Source organism: Cupressus sempervirens, chromosome 3, assembly GCF_028749045.1.
Source record: "Cupressus sempervirens isolate cs-2001-9-10 chromosome 3, ASM2874904v1, whole genome shotgun sequence".
In the NCBI taxonomy this organism is placed as follows: domain Eukaryota; kingdom Viridiplantae; phylum Streptophyta; class Pinopsida; order Cupressales; family Cupressaceae; genus Cupressus; species Cupressus sempervirens.
Window position 1 is genome coordinate 471,960,270 of NC_143120.1, and position 17,134 is coordinate 471,977,403.

Genomic DNA, 17,134 nt, shown 5'->3' on the forward strand with positions numbered 1-17,134 from the left:
AAGCAAACCAGCATTTCCAATGCGGCCTACAAAAAATTCTCGAAGATGAAAGAAGAGGAATTGCTATTGGAAAAGAATGGCGACTTCTATGATGTGCAATAGATAAAAGGTATATGGCGTGATGTGCTTGGTTGTATTCGCGAGTACTTCATCCTTGATGGAAGAAATAAAAGGGTGCATAAATTCCACTGTCTTCCTCAACCATTTCAGGTACAAGGATAGAATTTCCTTCCCTTTCTATTTGCAGTTTTCTTTGCTCCAAAGTTTGAATGCCCATAAAAAGAAATAGTCTCGACCTATATTACATGAAGGTCTGATTTTACTCATTGAGGGTTTTTGTAAAAATAAGTCCATTGCTTCATCTTCGTCCACTGGTAAGCATAAGAGTCCTAATCCCATAAAAGGTAAAATGGATGAGAGTGGTAAAGAGAAAATTAAGGCTAAATTGAAACCATCCAGCTCTCAAAGACAAATCGAGGAAGAGGATACAGAGGTGGAGAGCACTGAAGGCTTAGATAAGGATGCCCCTGAGGAAGAGGAGATGATGGATGTTAGGGAGTTTAGCTCTAACCTGGATGGTTACCTAGATTCAAAAGACAAAAATGAGGATGGGAGAGAGGAGGATACTACTGAGGTTAATTTCGAACAGAGCAAGTTTGAAAATGAGGACACTCATATCGTGTCTGGGGGAGGTGATAAAGAGAAAGAAAATTTAATTGATGATCTAGCCATCTTGAGTCAGGAGGAAAACATGGGGAAAGATTCCACTCCTGTAAAGGAGACTGAGGGAAATGATAAGGAGAGCCAGAGCCACCATATTCAAGTGGTGTCTGGTGAGGAGGAGCCGTTGGATGGAGGGATTCACATTGATAAAGTTGACCCCTTACCACACACCACTACTGATGACGAGGGTGACTCCTCGGTGAGGGAAACCAAACTCTCCTTCCTTCACTCTGCTAAACAAAAAGCTGACTCTTTCCTTCAAGTCGATTCTTGGTTATATAATGAAATAATGGGGCTAAAGAAGAAAGTGGATACCTTGCAACAAAACCAGGAGGCTGATTGGGCTATTATTCAACAGATGGAGGTGCAAATGGGAGATATCCCAAAAAAACTAAAGGATTATGAGAAGAATCTTAGAGTACTCATTAGGGAAAGTGGAACAAAAATGGAGCAAGTAAACTCAAGCATTTGTGCAGCTGCGACGACACTGGGCAAAAGAGTTAATGAAGGAACCATATCTTCCGAGGGCCCAAGCAAGAGGACAAGACAGAGTTCGAGGAAGAAAGCTTTGATTGCTGCTGCTTCTTCGGCTGCTAACTCCATCTAGGACATGGCTAAAATTGGTAAGGAGGCTGTGAAGATGATAATGGAACTGCAATAGTTTCCTGGGTCTTCTTTTCTGGTCGGGTTTCTATTTAGGTCCTGTTTGCTGGCTGGCACTTCTGGTTCCTGTGTTTGGTCCTATTTTCTGGCTTTTAGTTTTTATCTTGTACTGTAGGTTCCAGGTCCTTGTAAAACTTGGGTACTTTATTTGGACTTTTTTAGTGGTTTTAGGTCCCTGTAAAACCTGATTTTGGATCTACTTTGCGGTAGGTTTATGGGCTCTTTCCTATTGGATGGCTTGTTTTTTCCTTTTTTGAGGATGTGAAAGGGTTTCGGGGTCCCTTCAAAACCTGCTTTTACCGTAATCTAAAACATATAACATTTTTCTCCCTCTAAGGATTGTCTCTTACTAGCCAAAAAAACTTCAAACTCCCTTATACAAACTCAATGATTTCTACTTTATCCATCCTGGTTCTCCACCTTGGTTCACATAATCTCCTATATTGGATGTCTTGCCAACTAACTGGAGTCCTCCACTGAGGCCTATGACGATTAAACATATAAAAGAGATTTTCCCCTTTCTATTTAATCAAATAAAATGATAAAGAAAAATATTTTGGTTTAATTCCTAAATATTTTTATTTCATAAAGTTAAGAATCTCAATTTCAACTATAATTCAAGAAAAAATTGTCGACTTCTACACTTCAGGTATAGTCTGAGTTCTGCTGCCAACAATAAGGCATATTCTCCCATTCATAAAACTAATTAAAACTTGAAACAAGTTGCAGTTGTGGGTAATACTTAAAGGCGTTTCTTTACAACTTAATCATGGGAAGAATGATTGTATCAACCAAATCATTTTTACATCAAGCTACTTCAATTCATTATCATACGTGATTCTATATGATCAAGTTGATTATAGATCTTGTCAATAATTTTAGGACAGGTTTTCAAACTCTGGAGGTCCTTGAAGTAACTTAAACATAGGTTATTCATGTAAAAAACATAGATTATTCATGTAAAGAACTTTTCAGACAAAGAATCAATAGGTTTTTGGCATGGAAAAGAACTTTTCCAATGTACAGAGCATTAGAACTTTTTCACACAAAATAATGAATCTATGATATAATCCTATTGAAAATTCCATTATAGGAACTGCACAACATTATAAGAACTCATGCACAACATCTATTTTCAAAGTTTGTCCCTAAGGTTGATTGTAAAGGACATCTAAACTTCATAATAAAATAGCTACAACAATTGAGGTTCTATATGTACAAATTGGTTTTCTGCCCATAGTAAACAACTCTATTGAAGATTTGATAAAACTAATATATCCTGTCACAGATTTTTAGATCTGGCACATGCAGTCTTTCCTTTGTCTATATTTTGAACACCCACAAAATTAAAATAACAACTCAAAGTTCAAACCACATAAAATCATGAAAATAAACCATCAAAATTTACTTGAAAATAATCCCTATGATATCAACCCCAAATCAGAATGGCAGATTAAGGAACAATAGTAGACAATTGTGAAAACTAAACTAAGGTGTAGTGAAACTAGATAAGGCCCTTGATGTATATACCCAAACCTTGAATAAGATAGCTAAATAACAAAGAGCAAAAGCCAACATTTAAAAAATGAATAAAAATGTATGAAAAGTTACAGAACCTACGATGAATATTCCCAACCCAAAGCAACATGGTATAATAGGTAATATAATAGGTAATAGATAATAATTAAAACTAAAGTAAAGTGCAGGAAAACTGAATAATCCCTGTTTACAACTGTTACCTAGGTAAACTATGGACACTTCAAGCTAAAATTCAGCCAACTATTATTGACTTGAGTTTTGCAATCCATCAAAATCGACATCCTAGTTAAGATTTGAAAAGACTTTACATATCATATGCAACCATGGAAAGATAAAGCTAAGTTTATCTGGTAGTCAGAGGTTTAAAATCCAAAGTCATATAGAAATCATTTAATTTAAAGTGAATTTGAAACTTTTAGTGAAGCAAGATTTCTATGGACTTTTGGGTTTGAGAATGATACAGATTTCAAAGGTTTCAAAGTTCATGAATCTATAGATGTGAGATTGTGAGTTATTATTAAAGGTAATCTCCAGTCTTTATTTTAAATTATAAGACCACAGATTTGATCTATATGTTCTGTTAGACTATATAAAGTGACTAATTTCTAAAAATTTAAATATGGTAACCAGATTAACCACTTTGTATCTTACAGCTTTACAGATAGAAGAATTATTTTGATTAGGGTAAATAAAACATTAGATTTTAGATTTCTCAAATTCTAATTTAAGAGCATAATTAAATAAACAAAAGGCTGATAACATATAAATTGATAATTAATTACAAATTCGAATGTCCCTTCTTATAATAAAGAAATTCAAATGATGGTACCTGATGTATTTCTTGGTGCTTGTGATGTGTAGTTCTTCTTGCTCCCATTCCCTTCTTGTCATCACTGCTACCATAAAATTCATCATCCAGAAACAAAGACAAATTCAAAATAGAAATAAAATTTTTTTAAAAACAAGAAAAATACCAAGAATAAACATATTAAAATTAAATACACAAACAAAATAGAAAAAGAGGAGGCATGGCCATGCCAAAAGAAAAAAAAAAACAAATAACAGCAAGAAAAGATAACCCAAAAAAACAGAGTGATGAAAAAATAGACCAACAAAATAATTGTAATAACCCCAATAGGTTATAACTCCTTCAAACACCAAAAATCTTTATACTTCAGTTGTTTGACATTTCGTCAAACACTTTGCAAGCAAGCTCTGATACCACTGTAATAACCCTCCTCAAATCTGCCCTCAAAAAAATGCTGATGAAAGCTCAAGGAATTTCATCAAACAATTCACATGCAAGGGACACATGACTGATATAGTATTTCAGCTAGCTTCAAATGACTTTTTTTCAATTTTCATCAATGAAAATCTTGTGCTAGAAGACTACAATGGACTACACAATGACCCAACATGAGTGTGCTACTAATTTTGACAATATTCAGTGCATATATATGATCTAAGCATGAGAAATGAACACCTACAGCCAACTAGCATTTTAACAAACAGTTGGTGTGCAAACTAACTAGCTGATAAATAATGATATTAAATTGCTTAAATGACACAACCAACTATTATCTTCTTAATTGCAATGAAAATTACAATGCTCATGAAAAATGGCCAAGACTTTGGCATTTACATGGATTACAAAATGATAATGCTGGTATAATGCACACTTACAACTGAAAGCTTATAACACCCTAAAAAACAATATTAACAAAGAACCTGGTTTTAGATGGCTAAAATAATTTCCTTCTATGCTGCCCCTTCTATTTTGCCTTTCCGATTTGCTTTTTCGAACTGCTTTTTCAGAATGCTTTTTCGGCCTGCTTTTTCGGTTCCGCTTTTTCAGACTACTTTTTCGGTTCCGCTTTTTCGAGCTTTTTCGTATCTGCTTTTTTCAGACTGCTACCCTGTTGAATCTCAAGACTATATCTTTCAATGGCATCAAAATTTCCAGCTTGAAGGGATTTCGTTCTCCAAACTATTGAGACATAATCTCCAGAAAATTTCTCAATTTCTTTGATATTTCCAAGCATACTAAAAAGAAGCTCTTTCCTTTCTTTTATAGTGTTCTCACAAGAGCTCAATCTTTTGTTTTCTCAATGTAGGATAAAACATAACTCCCTTTATGTAACTTATGTCTCCAATGTGTTATAAAATAAAGGGGACTCTTTTAATTTAAATATTTCCCACAAACTATAGTCTATGCATTAATAAAGTTAAATATTTAAATTTAACTTTATAAAATAGCTTTATCAATGCATAAAAAATCTTATCAATGATGAACAAGTCTTCTTGTCAATTTTAAACATTTATGATCGACATACCGTTGCCACTGGATGTCCGCCCATGTCCAAGATGACTTACTATAAATAGTAAGTATGCCCAAAGTTGCCTCAAAACCCCTCAGAAAGACCTGCAATTGAAACTATCTAGGCCAAATGGCCTCTAAGCCCCTTTAATGTCCTGGTTAGCCTATAGGACCATGGAGAAATAGGCTAATGAACACATCATGCTATGAATGCTAAAAAGGGGACATTACAGTCCGCCCTTCCCAAAATTGCTTGTCCCCAAGCAATGGCCGAACAACAACCCAATCAATCCACCTGGATCCCAAATGTAGTCATGAACTATACTGCTGTCAGTCAACATAGGCTCTTGCAACAACCTCTGAAAATTAACCAAGAGGAATCCATAAATGAATCATGAATCACGGTGCAAATGAACTCCAAATCCACTACTACCACAGTCAGGAACCCACGAGGCACAAACCCTCAAAATATTAGACCCCAAGTAGAGTAGATCACCCAAACTATCAACATAATAAACACCATCCACACAACCCATCGTGTTATGCGAAATGCACACTCCAACTCTACTACAATGGTGACCACTCCCACATGAAACTACACCAAATACAGAGAATCCACACACTGTACATCTACTGCAGTTAACACAACTTTGTAGATTACCGGCCATTGTCTCATAACCATAACACCCATGCACTGCTAATGGTGAATAGTCATTACATGGTAGATAGCAAAAATGAGAGCCCAGTCCAAACCTATCCGCCATCAACTCCTCAACACATGGATCAAAAGAAAACCAATGAACATATCCTTTAGTATATTGTCGGTAAAAAGAACCAATCTCAGTCAACAAATCACCATGAACAAGTGATACAACCCACTGTGACTGATCACTAGCTAAGTCAGGAGATGTCATAGCCAAAGGAGTAGAATCAATAACAATCGCTGAAGCATCACTCCCAAACTCCTGCTCTAAGTCATGTATAATCAAGCTATCAACCACAAAACCTATTGCCATGTCATGCTCGTCAAAACTCTCATCCTGTGGCATCAAACCATCCCATAACTGATGACAAGCACTAGGAATCAAAGTATATCTCCGTATCATCATCTCATCAACATGGTCATCAAAGGTAAATTGATGAGCATACCTCATAGTGTAATGCCGATAGAATGCGCCAATCTCAGTCAGTGGCTCAGACTATAACCCAGATGAAACTAAATGCAATCGATCACTAACCAAGATGGAACTGACTACTACCTCCGAAGACATCGCCAAGGGAGTAGTATCACTAGCAAGAACCATGCCAACTGCCGAATCACCAACATCACACATGATCTTTGATACAACATCTCTAGTCTCCGTGCCATCAGTACTAGAGGCCACCACCATGTTAGGCATACCACAACAATTTGGTATAGCACCCAACTCAACTGAACTTGACTCTAGTGGGAACAGAACCGATATGCCAATGTTAGTATCAAGGATGGATGCATCCCCATCTCTACTGTCTTTGACAATCTCGACCATGGACATCCTTGGATCACCAGACACCATAGCTTGTGACTGTACAAAATTTGGTAAAGACTGTAGTCTCTCTAACTCCATGGTCACCTTAGCCAAATGAAACTATGACTCCTCGAAAGCCAACTATGTACTCTCAAGAATCTCAGAAGTCACCTCGAGCTGCTGAGTAAGCTCACTCACCTCATCTTCCTTGGCCAATAATGCATCGTATGCTGTACTGCCCCACTCCATAAGATAATCTCTATCGGCTACCAACTGCATATAATTCTGTTTCAAAATCCAGATAGCCTCCCATAAAGAGTGGATCTCTATCAAGGAAAGATAACTGCCTCCCTGCTCATCACTACCAGGAGAACCCCATCCATAAACTGCTAACAACTGGTGAGCAGCATCAAAATGTTCACACGCAATAGCAATGTCTCACTTGCCAACTCTCAGGTGACTAGACACATGATTGTGCCGATTGGTCAAACTCCTATACTCTATCCCTGGTACATTGTCCAAAGGAGTAACCTCAGAATAGCTATCATCTGTAATACTTAGATTTGGGGACTCTCCTGTAAACTCTGTCATCTCTAAGAAATCATCAACATGTGACCTAACTGTAAAAGAAAACTGAGTCCCTGCTATATGCACTAACTCCCGAACTGAGCTCACCTCAAGACAAAGCTTGTCTACATGTCTCTCAGAATCCTAGAGAGCCAACTGAATACACACCAAGGAATTTCGAGTATCCTCGAGCTCATGAGAAAATCGGTAAACCTCCTCCTCCTTGTTCTTCAATGCATCTAAATAGATCCTTGCAAGGTTAAGGAGATGATCGCGATCTGAAAGTAGGTGTATGTAACTTACCTTCATTGCCTCCATGCCTTCCTTGATTTGCTGTAAGTCGTCACAAGAAGAACCTGTCGTGACTCCTTTTTGTCTCTCTTGCAGTTGAATCATCCAAATGTGATTCTCAATCAATCCATGCATCCTGTCATGATGAGATAAAGCCGTGACAATATCCTTGTCCCCTGTCTTCAGTTGGCTTGCCAAACCAAGTGAAGAGCTACTAGCCTCTATCTCATGTGAAGAAGCATCCAACTGTGCTTGATACTCATTTTCTGCAAAGTCCTGAATGCTCACTTTCTGATCAACTGTACTATCCTCAAACATGACATTATCCTCAATTGCTATAACTTCATCCAGCCCAACTGTACTGGAATCACTATCTGTGTCAATCACACAATCCGGTGTGCCTATGATATCACCTTCCGATGCAATTGGCTCAACCTGCACAACATCTAAAACCCCTTCTGCCTGTGAAGATGATGCAGATAAACCATTACTTGAAGATTTGTTAATGTCTCTCTGTATTGAATTAGCATGTCTGTTAAACTCCTCATACAAGTTTTTGCCTGTCATAGGGAAGGTACGATCCTTAGGCCTATCAAAACATTCAATTAGTCTCTTCGTAAACTCCACATATGAGGTAATGTGTGCATGACCCATAGTGACCATACCATGATGCCACCACTCGTGTGCTAACCCATCCAGGTGAATTACTGCATACTTAATAGCTTCTTCCTCAGGCATAGGGTTCATTTCAAAGTATGTGTCAAGCTTTTGAACCCAAGCTCTTGCTGTAGACTTCTCCGAGCCATCATAATATGGTAACTGAAGTTTCCCTACTTTCTTCTGTAGCTCATAGCTCTGGTTCCTGTCATGTCCACGTGGCATATGCTTCATCCGCACATCTATATACTCCCTAAAGGTGATTGCAGCAATAAAATATGAACCTCCAGCTTCCCAATCTCTCCTTAGCTAGTCCTGTATATTAGTGATTTGGGGCTTTGGTACGGGCTGCTCTGGAGCTCTAGGAGGAAATATGAGAATCATGGGCCGCGAACTCACTGTCCTAGTTTGCTGGGGTGCATGACCGAAATTGTTCTCAACTTGTTCACCTCCATTATGTGTCCCATCTAGATTATTACCATTCTGATTATTTCCTCCACACACATTAGCATTCAACCCCATTTGACAAGCCATTCTCTGCATCATAAGCTCAAATCTCTGACTCTGTTCCTATGCTCTTTGCTTTGCTAATCGCTATCCCTATGCTAAGGTGTCTAATAATTGTAAGAATCTTTCCTTTCCCTGATCTAGACTGGCATTCATTTTGTCAAACATTTTTCTCTCTATCTGGCTATCCAAATTCCCTATAAGACCTCCATAAGATGGCAGGAAACCGCTCTGATACCATTGTAATAACTCCAACAGGTTATAACTCCTTCAAACACCAAAAATCTTTATACTTCAGTTGTTTGACATTTTGTCAAACACTTTGCAAGAAAGCTCTGATACCACTGTAATAACCCTCCTCAAATCTGCCCTCAAAAAAATGCTGATGAAAGCTCAAAGAATTTCATCAAACAATTCACATGCAAGGGATGTATGACTGATATAGTATTTCAGCTAGCTTCAAATGACTTTTTTTCAATTTGCATCAATGAAAATCTTGTGCTAGAAGACTATAATGGACTACACAATGACCCAACATGAGTGTGCTACTAATTTTGACAATATTCAGTGCATGTATATGATCTAAGCATGAGAAATGAACACCTACAACCAACTGGCATTTTAACAAATGGTTGGTGTGCAAACTAACTAGTTGATAAATAATGATATTAAATTGCTTAAATGACACCAGCAACTATTATCTTCTTAATTGCAATGAAAATTACAATGCTCATGAAAAATGGCCAAGACTTTGGCATTTACATGGATTACAAAATGATAATGCTGGTATAATGCACACTTACAGATGAAAGCTTATAACACCCTAAAAAACAATACTAACAAAGAACCTGGTTTTAGATGGCTGAAATAATTTCCTTCTATGCTGCCCCTTTTGTTTTGCCTTTCCGATTTTCTTTTTCGAACTGCTTTTTTAGACTGCTTTTTCGGCCTGTTTTTTCGGTTTCATATTTTTAGACTGCTTTTTTGGCCTGCTTTTTCGGTTCCGCTTTTTCGGGTTGCTTTTCATATCTACTTTTTTCAGACTGCTACCCTGTTGAATCTCAAGACCATATCTTTCAATGGTGTCAAGATTTCCAGCTTGAAGGGATTTCGTCCTCCAAACTATTAAGACATAATCTCCAGAATTTTTTTCAATTTCTTTGATATTTCCAAGCATACTAAAAAGAAGCTCTTCCCTTTCTTTTATAGTGTTCTCACAAGAGCTCAATCCTTCGTTTTCTCAATGTGGGATAAAACATAACTCCCTTTATGTAACTTATGTCTCCAATGTGTTATAAAATAAAGGGGACTCTTTTAATTTAAATATTTCCCACAAACTATAGTCTATGCATTAATAAAGTTAAATATTTAAATTTAACTTTATAAAATAGCTTTATCAATGCATAAAAAATCTTATCAATGATGAACAAGTCTTCTTGTTGATTTTAAACAATTACGATCTCGACATACCATTGCCACTGGATGTCCGCCCATGTCCAAGATGACTTACTTTAAATAGTAAGTATGCCTAAAGTTGCCTCAAAACCCCTCAGAAAGACCTGCAACTGAAACTATCTAGGCCAAATGGCCTCTAAGCCCCTTTAATGTCCTGGTTAGCCTACGGGACTGTGGGGAAATAGGCTAACGACAACATCATGCTATGAATGCTAAAAAGGGGACATTACAATAATATTTGATGTAAATAGAATTTTCTAGACATGCCACATCAGGCAAATAAGGACATGAAAATGCTTTCCCTTGAATATCTTTTTCAAGTAGAGCTTTCCTGCTTCAATATCTTTGTTAATGGCATCCCTTTTGAACCCCAAAATCCCTATAAATTCCCCCTTCTCATTCAGAGAGGCAGGGGAGAGGATTCCTCCACACACATTCTCTTCCCCTTCCACACACCTCTCCATTCTGATCAGCGACATAGGTTCTAAATTTAATCAACCAACCCTCTCTACATCTTTGAATACAGAGCTCCAAAACTACTAGGGTTTCCTCACTGCTAAGAAAAACTCTAAAAATGTTAACTGTGTAAATTAGAGGGCGATTTGCGCACATATATATAATAGATGATGTTAACGGTACTCTAATTTTCTATTTTTTAACTTATCAACGGTTACCTATTTTTTTCTTCTTATCAACGACACTCTATTTTTTTACAGCTACGAGAGAGTCTGTTAGCGGAAGATTCATTGAAGAGATATGCAACTTTTTCTACAATGTTATCTGGTCCTCTAACTTGCTGGATTCGAACCCTAGACGTCTTGGCAAATCGTGACGATCAATATTCGTTGAAATTGTGTTAACCCGTTTGGTTGCTGGAATTTGGAATAAGGAAACGGGAATACGAAAATTGGAATAAATTTATTCCAATTTTGCCCAAAATGAAAATAAATCTAATTGCAGAACCTAGAATTAGATTTATTCTCATTTTGGGCCAAAATTGGAATACATTTATTCCAATTTTCCTATTTTCATTTCCTTATTCCAGGTTAATTCCAGCAACCAAACGGGAATGAAGAATATAATGCCAATATTGCAGGTTTGGTTTTGGGTTTGGTTTAATTTTTTAGTCTTTTTTAATCTTTTAATGTGTGCATGCGGGTATATATGTATTTTTAATGGAAATGATTGACAAGTAATTTAAGTTTAATTTTAGGAATTGGATTTAATCATATAATTATTTATTTATTATTTTGTTTTATTTTCAGTCAATAGACTATTTGTGTATGCTTTTAAGTCTAGAAAGTCTTTTTTTCCCTTTAAAATTTATCTTTCTTTTAGACACTCTCGTGAGCATCCATATGTTATGTATGATGCGATGAGAGGAAAATTTGAATTTTTAAATTTAAAATTGAATAATAATATTATTTTAATTATTAAATTAAAATAATATTATGAATTAGGAAAAAAGTAAGTAAAATGTTTCTTGTAGGTTGTTGATAGCTTTCAATGTCTACATTGTGCCCTTCTTTGAGACAGTAGAATTTGAGTGTTGTTTCAAAGAAAAAATTTAGGTCACGTCCTATTCAGAAGGAATATGTGTCTCCCCAAAGATTATAATGAAAATTTTGAAATTTGAGTTTGATTTGTCCACAATGTGATTTTATATGCTTGACTACAAAAACAATGTCCATTTATCAAATCTACAAGGTTTAGAAGATAAAATGTACAACAAGCAATTTTAAAAGGTGCATGAAGAATCCCCTTTAGGTCAAATGTCATATATAAATACCACTTTTAGGGATTTAAATCCTCATTTTTGTTTGTTTTAGTTTTGATTAATTGGAGAGGAGGTGGCCCTAAGACCAAAGTACTGAAGCTATGGTTATGGTTGACATTCTAGAGCATGGTCATTGAGCTCATCATGTGTAGATCTACATATGACCTATAGGTGGGGATCCCTCATTAAGTAGCCCTTTCCTTATTTTTGGTATTTTATTGTTTTTAGGTAGATTTCATGCTCCAAGATGAGTGGAATAATTGTGTAGAATGTTGCAACACAATTGCTATCAAATTAATCGCAACTACAAGAGAATTGATATAGTCAAATGTATTTAATTTTGACTACTAATTTGGTGACACATTTGTCTTATAGTGATGAAGTTGCATATATGTGAATTGCAATTTCAAATTGATTACATAGGTGCATCAATTTGGTTTGCAAGCAATTATTGTCGCACATCAGTTCCCATATTAGCATTGCAACCAACAAATGACATATAATATTGACTTTTGGAACAAAATTCATGTGATTTAGTAAGTTAAATATTTTAAGGGTACATCATCATCTATCATATCCTTTGAGTAATATAGCTCCTCTTGCATCCATTTTATACTCAAGAGAGTTGTGTACCATATTTAGCATTATGACATCTTTTGATTATTAAGGGATGAGACATATTGAATACATTAGGGTTATACTCTTACATATATGTCCAAAATTCAGGATAATACATATATGATTAATAGATTGATAGAGAGATGGTACTCTAAGATGTATTCCTTTTTTTTTTTGTAGTCGAGAGGCACTAATCATGATCAAGGAAATTTGGTGTATTCTTTTGTACAAGGTGAAAAGGGAAGCAATGCAAATATGTAAATTTTCCCTCTTTTTCATGATTGTACATATATAAGGATAATGCCCCACTAGGCTCAAAAGGAGACTTAAGGGTTAGGTGGAATAGTGATCCTGAACTAAATATTGTAATGATAAAATAGAAATGATGGGAAAAGTATAATGTAGATGATAAATTAGAAAAGTTATTGAAAAATTCGAAATAAAAGACTAATACTAACTTAGAAAGTGATGAAATCTTTAGAAATGGAAACCAAAGAGTAGCTATGACATATAACTAAAATTTGGGAATAAAATATAGGCTCAAAGTCGTAATTATTATTTGTGCCTAGGTAGAAGACAACAATGAAAATCTATACCTGATGTTTTTGACTAAATGTTTTGGATATCTATAGCGCCTACCCCTAGTTCGCATTTCTATTATCATTGCAGAACTCTTTTAGGCTAGTTTTATGCTTATGATTGGTGGCATTGTTTTCAGATTATCATTTATTATTTTACATTCAGTTTATTATATGATGAGATTACTTGGTACTCTATTTCATGTATGTATGATGATTATTACAATGCTTTCAGTTATTGATGATGATTAGTTAGATGGTTTATTATCATGTGTTTTCTTATGGATACTTACCCCATACTGCATGTGTATGGTGTGCGTGTTTGTTTTCTTTATGTATGGCATTTCTGATGTGGTTAAGGAAGGGCATTGTAGTCACCTGCTAATCGAGATCTACACGATGCACCACTTCTTGCCATTGACTGTTTAGCTTAGAATGTTGTGTTTGTACATGCATGGATTTTATGCAAGTTGTAGGTACCGAGTATCGACTTCCCTGAATTGTCAGGATGAGCATACCCTATCACATTATCTCAATGGTAAGAGAGGGGAGATAAAATTCTTGAGTCCAAATATTAAACCTTTAAACCATTTGTCCTAATTGAAAATTAGGACAAGTATCCAAGTTGAGTACCCTTCGAATGCGTCGAATGACGTTAATTCGTGATTATAACCCTTTAGTTTGAATTTGTATGTGTTTTTCTTTGATGGGTTTTTGTATGTTGTTTTATGAGTCTTTGGTAAATTTTCTATTAATTAAGTCTAATTAAAAGATTAAATTAATCATTTAATTTAATGGAAAATTATTATGATATTTTAATATTTAATTAATTGAGAAATTAATTAAATAAAAAAGAATTAAATTTGAAGATAAAAGATTATAAGAATAAATTTAGAACGTGATAATATTTATTTAATTTAATAATAATATATTTAGAGTTCATTTTTAAATAAATGCTAAATATTATTATTATTTAAGTTAGTAAATATTTTACCAATTAAGTTTCAAAAATAAATTAAAAAGTGAAAATATATTAAATTATTAAAAAGTTTTAAGTTCGCATGATGCATGAATGAGTTAAATTTAATAAATTAAATAAAAAAGAAGCCAAGTAAAAATTAAATAAAGTAATCTAATAATTCAATTAAATGTGCATGGGAAAAGATAAAGAAAAGATTATTAAAAGTTAATAATGAGTTAAGGGTTGTGAGTAAGGAGTTCTCCTGGGTGAACGCACAATTAGTGCTCCAATTTAAGGAGAGAACTCTTTATCACAATTTGAAGGTTCATTTTGGAGGATGCAAATTTTGGAAGCAAGTTTGGAAGTTAATTTTTGGAAACAAAACTGGAAGTGAATTTTGGAAGGGAATTTCTGGGAAATTTTCAGAGAGAGATTTTTGGATAGAAGCAAATTCTCTCACAATTTTCAGGTGGTTACGTATTAGCATCAGGCTCAGGTAGGGTCTTGTGTTTTGATCACTAAATGAATTATGTAATTCAATATGTTCTGTCTACTTCATGCTTGTAGAATTTTTTTTTCTCAAATTTTGTTAGTTCGTTTTGAATCTTTTGCTATTCAATTTCATTTGTAAATCTAGATTGAAAAACTATTTAGAAAACTTTGTTCTACAATTGAAAGAAATTAGAATTAAATTAGGATTTGGGTTTGAATTAAAATGGAATTGAGAAATTAAATTTGGAAAGGGTTTGATTTTGGAAATGAAAATCCTATATTGAAAATTTGGATGGTTCAACTTATTTTTCCTATCAGACTAATATTGTAAATGTTATTAAAAAAAAAACATTATATATATATATATATATATATATATATATATATATATATATATATATATATATATATATATATATATAATATGCGAGGAGGGTGTCTTGTTTTGGAAAAGTTATATTAATTTTTTTTAAAATAAATATATTTATGGGGCGAGGCGGGGCCACCACCCCCCACCTCCCAACTCCCTTACCTGTGCTAGTGGTAGTTGTACCCGTTGTCGTAGGTACTACGATAGCTGTCGCAGGCCCTGCGACAGAGGGTAGGGCCATACGACCTTATTTATATTAACAGTGTAGCGATTTATTAAATTGTTGGTAATGTTGTTTGATTTTTTTAATGTATTATTTAATTAAATTTTTATTAATTGTTTTAAATGTTAATTATTAATAAATTTAACAATAGTTTTATTAAATTATTAACAATTTTAATAATAAGTAATTATTATTTTATTAATAATATTTATTAATAAGATTTTAATATTATTATAATAAGTTTTATTTATTAATTTAAATATTAATGCATTGAAATATAGTTAATTTTTAATTAATAAAATTTATTGTTAATTTTTTTAATTATTAAGTGATTGATAATCATTGAGATATTAATATAGTCATGTAATTATTAATTAACTTAATTCATTGTAAATTAGGTAAGTTTAATTGATAATTAAAGTTACTTAATGGAATTTTAATTCATTTAAATTATCGATAATAATAATCTTAATAAATTGTAAATTATTTTATTTGAAAATCGATATGTATTATTTAATAATTTAAATAATTTCTCTTGGAATATTTTAGAAAATCAACTTAAAAACCAATATAGGGGTGATTGCATAATTATTTGAATAAAAGAATATGTTAATGGCAGGGGTAAAGGATGAATTGTATCTACCTGAAACATACATTAAACTAGAAAACTTAAATATTACTGTTTAACTCAACTGTGTGTTTTCAAATCAAATTGAATTGTGACACTATTATGTTTTCTACGTATTGTCTATGCTTTGTGGTTTTTGGGTTGATCTAGCTTTGACTAGTCTTAGGTTGTTACTAGAGGCTCAGGGGTTATATGTTTGTGATATTATGCTGATGTTAATCTCGATCTTGATTATTTTTACTCAACCATGGTATGTGATGGTATGATTTATGTTGAGTGTGTTTATATTATTGGTTACTATGTTTCAGTGTCTTTGTGGGATATTGAGACTTATGTTATGAGATATTTGACTTAACCATTTTAATCCTCGATCAGTTATACTTGGGTTACTTTCTAGTCGCCTTGATGGGACTGAAGTGTTTGCTTTGTTCTTGATGATTTCATGTTTGACTTAACCATGTTGAGTCATTGATCAGTATTATTGGGATACTTTCTGGTTGCTCGTTGAGAATCGATGGATATTGTGATTTATCATTTGATGCCTTTTAGTTGCTCATAGAGAATTGTTGTGATTATTAGGATTATCTTTTGGTGCTTTCCAGTTGTTCGTGGAGAATTGATGTGAATATTGTGGATTATCTTTGGATGCTTTTCAGTCACTTGTATAGGGCTGAGGTGATTTTTATATGATTATTGATTTGTAATGTTATGAGCCTATGGTAGGTTATTTGCATGTAGTGTCAGGAAGTGGCTTGCAATGGGGGTCGGGGGCTTTAAGTGGCTCTGAAAGTAACCCATTGTAAGTTGTTTTAATAAGTGAAAACATTACACTAAATGAGAGTGAAATGAAACTAATAAGAGTTAATTGTATATTCTCACCCATGCCTCAAGTGCTACTACAGACTAGGATGGGAGTTGAGAGAACGCTTGGTTGCAACCTTGCATTCCATAGTATGCCTTGTCAGTACAAGAGGAGACTAGTGGCCACAGTGGGATCAATAGGGACTCGGGAGTCCTAAGGGACTGCTTGGGTAACTCTAAACGTGATTCATGCGATGACACTTGCTCACTTACATAGTAGATTTCTACGTGTCTTGTATGCCTCTGGATCTAGATGTCGATCTATTTTAGAACCTTTGAGTTAGATTGATTTTAGTATTTCCTGGACTTAGAGAGTATTTTTGTTATATTTTTGATACCCTATTTGGGACTCGAGACTATCTCCTCAGCGTGGAGGGAGTGGACCATTTAGGTTTCATG

At 34.4% G+C, this 17,134-nt stretch overlaps 1 pseudogene; it reads left to right on the forward strand.

Moving 5' to 3' along the window:
• The first annotated feature begins 409 nt into the window (after positions 1–409).
• LOC149567188 (endoglucanase 25-like) overlaps positions 410–17,134 on the forward strand; it is a 109,645-nt pseudogene continuing 92,920 nt past the window's right edge.